Source organism: Propithecus coquereli, unplaced genomic scaffold, assembly GCF_000956105.1.
Source record: "Propithecus coquereli isolate 6110/MARCELLA unplaced genomic scaffold, Pcoq_1.0 Scaffold43, whole genome shotgun sequence".
Classification (NCBI taxonomy): Eukaryota; Metazoa; Chordata; class Mammalia; order Primates; family Indriidae; genus Propithecus; species Propithecus coquereli.
The window spans coordinates 8,975,856-8,980,277 of record NW_012150063.1 but is presented as its reverse complement, the minus strand read 5'-3'; positions in this window follow the sequence as shown (position 1 = coordinate 8,980,277).

Sequence of the window (4,422 nt, the reverse complement as noted above, 5' to 3'; positions counted from 1 at the left end):
AAAGGAAAAAAATGAGGAGGATTATATAATTTAAAAAAATAATAATCCTTCATTATAAAGATCAATAACAGGGGTGACACCAGTCTGAGACTGGACAGACAGTTGCTGGGCAGATATCCTTGTGGAAGTATTTTTTGCATAAGGTTGCCTACAATGGCCTTTGTGCAAAGTTGTGGTTTTTATAGTCTTTTTCATTATCAGGCATACAAGTGTGAGTATGTATCTCTTCATAGTCTTCCCTGGTTGTATTTGTTAGGGTTCTCTTAACATTAGTGACTCCATTTTTTTTTTCTGACAACTTTCACATCACCTTGACAAGTTTGTATTTGTATGATGGAGGTATTCTGTCTGGGTAACTGGTATTGGCCATTAAGAATTAAAGCTCTCTTTCTCTTGGATAGGAGACCTGCTGAGCAACTCACTCTACGCAGACAACTCCTGCTGTTATCAAATATAATGTTAGGCAAAATGCAATAACCATTTTAAAATTACTTTTAGACTTCTTGATAAAATTTGAGAGCTAACCTATATTCTTTCCTGAGAGTCATAGAAGATTTCATCAGTTCATTGGCTACCCCTCTCTTACAGTAAATCATAGATGGCCAAGATTCATAAGCAAATGTCCAAATAGTATCAAAATAAGTGGAGTAGACAAAGAGTGCTACAAAAGCTCAGTAAAAAGGAGAATGATTGTTGGGCTAGAGTGATCTAGAGGGTTCAGGAAAGACATGAGTCTTTACTAGAGCCTTCAATGATGGGTAGAATTATTTTTCCACTGAGAATCAGAAACCCATAAAAAAATCTTTTTAAAAGTCACGCATGTCTTAGTGATCAATTCAGTTTGAAAAATGCACATTAGCACAAAAATGAATTAGACATTTCTTGTTTGAACTAATTAGCTATCCTTTATGATGAATCTTTAAATAGAAAATATTTGGGTCCCATTTTTAACAGAAGCTCTAAAAGTGTGAGCTATTAATTTAGTTCTGACTTTCACTGACTGAGAGTTTCAGGAAAAGAGAACTTTTCTTGATGTATTGTTTTATATAGCTTTAGTTTAGGAATAAAAATGGGCTTTTGATCTTTTTACTGATCTCTTTAGAATTTCCCACACAGAAGTTTTTCATGAGGAATTTATTTCCTTAATTCTATCAATCAGTTGTAAAACAAAAATATTTAAATAGTGAAAGGGTTCCTGAACCCAGTAAACCCATCAGGCTGATAGGGCTGTGACCATCACATTGGAGTTAAATATGTCAAAACTGTTGCAACACCCAGTGAATTTTGTCCTCTGGAGAGCTCACAGCTGGTTTATTTTGAGTTTACTGAGATTTCTGAAGTCAATTTAAATCTCCCTTGTTTATTTTCCTAAGAGTACATATTCTCGTGTTTGTCTCTGTGGTTGTTGTCAGTGCTAAGATTCATAGTTTATCCCTTCGCCAGCATCACTGGAGGCTTCAGTTCTCTGTCTCTGAGGTAACTATAATAATTGAGTGTACATTTGTGATTTTAATGGCTAAACATGCCAATTAAGAGGCAGAAATTGTCAGAATGGGTAAAAAGACAAGACTTAACTACATATGAGGAGAGATGCAATTGAAACATAAACATACAAATAACTTGAAAATAAGTTGATGGAACAAAATGTGTCAAAAAAACAATAAGCATAGGAAGGCTGAAGTGGGCTATATTAATATGAGATAAAATAGACTTCAAGAAAAAGAGTATTGCCAGAGATAAAAAATAATTTCAAAAAAATATTAGTTCATCAGAAGACAAAACAAACATAAATGTGTATGTGCCTAAAAGAAAGCCTCAAAATACGTGAAGCAAAAATTAATATAATTATAGGGAGATAATTCTGGCATTTTAGGAGAAAATTTTTATTAACTGTCTCTCAGGAATTGAGAGGATAAATCACCAAAAATCAGTAGTACAGACGTAGAGAATTTGAACACATTATCAGCTGTCTTGACCTGATTAATAATTGTGGGATCCCTCATTCAATCACTGAAAAATAAACATCATTTTAATGTGTAGTACAATTTGTTTTAGTGCAGATGGTACATTCACCAATATATACCATATTTGGGGCCATAAAACAAGCCTTAATAAATTTACAAGAATTGAAATCATACAGAGTAGTATTCTCTGACCACATGAAATTAATTAGAAACCAATAACATTAAGATATTTAGGTAAATTTCAAATATTTGACAATTTAAGAACATTTAAAAATATTGATGGGTCAAAGAAGAAATCACAAATAAATTGTAATGTATTTTAAACTCTATGATGAAAACACAATATATCAAAATTTGTGGGATTCAGCTAAAGAAATGCTTAGAGGAAAATTTGTAGCTTTAAATGCTTATATTAGAACAGAACAAAGAACAGTGACCTAAAGCATCACTTCAAGACACCAGAAAAAGAAGAGTAAGGTAAATCCAAGTAAGTGGAAGGAAGACAATAATAAAGACAAGAGCAAATATCACTAAAACAGAAACAAATGATAGAGAAAATTAACAAAAGCCAAAAGTAGGTTCTTTGGAAAGATTAACAAAATAGATAGACTCCTAATTGAACTGATGAAGATAAAGGACATAAAGCACTAATATTGGCAAGAAAAGAGGGATTATCACTACAGATCTTACAAATATTAAAAGGATAATAAGATAATATTGTGAACAAATGTATGCCAAAAAATGAGGCAATGCTGATGAAATAGACAAATTTCTTGAAAAATACAATTAAAATTGATATTAAGAAGCAGAAAATCTGAATAGCATTCTATTTAATAATGAATTGAATTCATTATCAAAATTTTTATACAATGAAAAATTCAGGCCCAGAGAGTTCCACTGGTGAATTCTTTGGGACATTCAAAGGAATTATAACCCAAACTCTTTCAGAGCGCAAAGGAGGAGAGAATAATTTCCAGTTTTTGAAGCGAGCACAATAACCCTCATAACAAAACCTGACAAAGAGAATATGAAAAAGAGAAAAAAAAAGTAGGTTTATTTTCCATAAACCTACACGTAAAAATCCTCAAAAAGATTTAGCAAATTGAATCCAACACTATATAAAAAGGATAAGACAAAAAAGTTTTTTGTAGAAATTGAGCAGCTGATTCTAAAATTTACATAGAAATGCAAATGACCTAAAATAGCCAAGCAATTTTTAAAAAGAACAAAGTTCTAGGGCTTATATTACCTGGTTTCATGAGTTACTATAAAGTTAGAGTAATTAAGTCTGTAATATTTGTGAAAAGATAGGCCTATAGATCAATACAAGTAACATAGATCAATAGAAGAGGCAAGAGTTCAGAAATAATTCATATGTATTATATATATATTACATATATATATTTAGCTGATTTTCAACAAATGGTGCTTGAATAACTAGGTATCTATATGTGAAAAGAAAACAACAGTCCTCATTTTACTCCATACACAAAATAAATGCAAAATTAATCACAGACTTTAACGTAAAAGCCAATACTCTAAAAATGTTAAAAGAAAACATGGGAGAAAATTTTGTGACTTCAGGTGGTCAATGATTTCTAAGATATAACACGTCAAGCACAAACCACAAGAGAAAAAAAATGATAAATTGAACTTCATTAAAATTAAAAACTTCTCATTCATATACACCCTTACGAACATAAAAAGACAAGCCACAGAATAGGAGAAAATATTTGCAATGCATATATCTGATGCACACAAAGAACTCAATTTCAGAATATATACAGAATTCTTCATATAACTGAATAATAAGATACACAGCTCAGTTTTAAAAATGGGCAAAAGATTTGCACATATAAAATGGTTCAACTATTTTCAAAAAGGATGGTACTTTCTTAAAAAGCTAAACATACACTTACTATATAAACCAGAATGCCTTTCCCAGATATTTACCCCAAAAAAATAAAAACTTATATCCATAAAAAGATTTGTACACAAGTGTTCACAGTATCATTATTCATGATAGTCCAAAGCTGAGGACAACCCAAGTGTCCATCAATATTTGCTGAATGGACAAACGAAATGTGATTATATATCAGTATGATGAACAATTACACAGCAATTAAAATGAATGAACTACTGATAGATGTGGTAACATGGAAGAATTTAAAAAATCATTATGCTAAGTGAAAGAAACCAGACACAAAAGAGTGCGTACTGCATAATTCCATTTATATAAAATTCTAGAAAATGCAAACAAATCTATAGAGATGAAAAGTACATTAGTGTGGCTGGGCGCGGTGGCTCACGCCTGTAATCCTAGCTCTCTGGGAGGCCTAGGCGGGAAGATTGTTTGAGCTCAGGAGTTCGAAACCAGCCTGATCAAGAGCGAGACCCTGTCTCTACTAAAATTAGAAAGAAATTAATTGGACAACTAAAAATATATAGAAAAAATTAA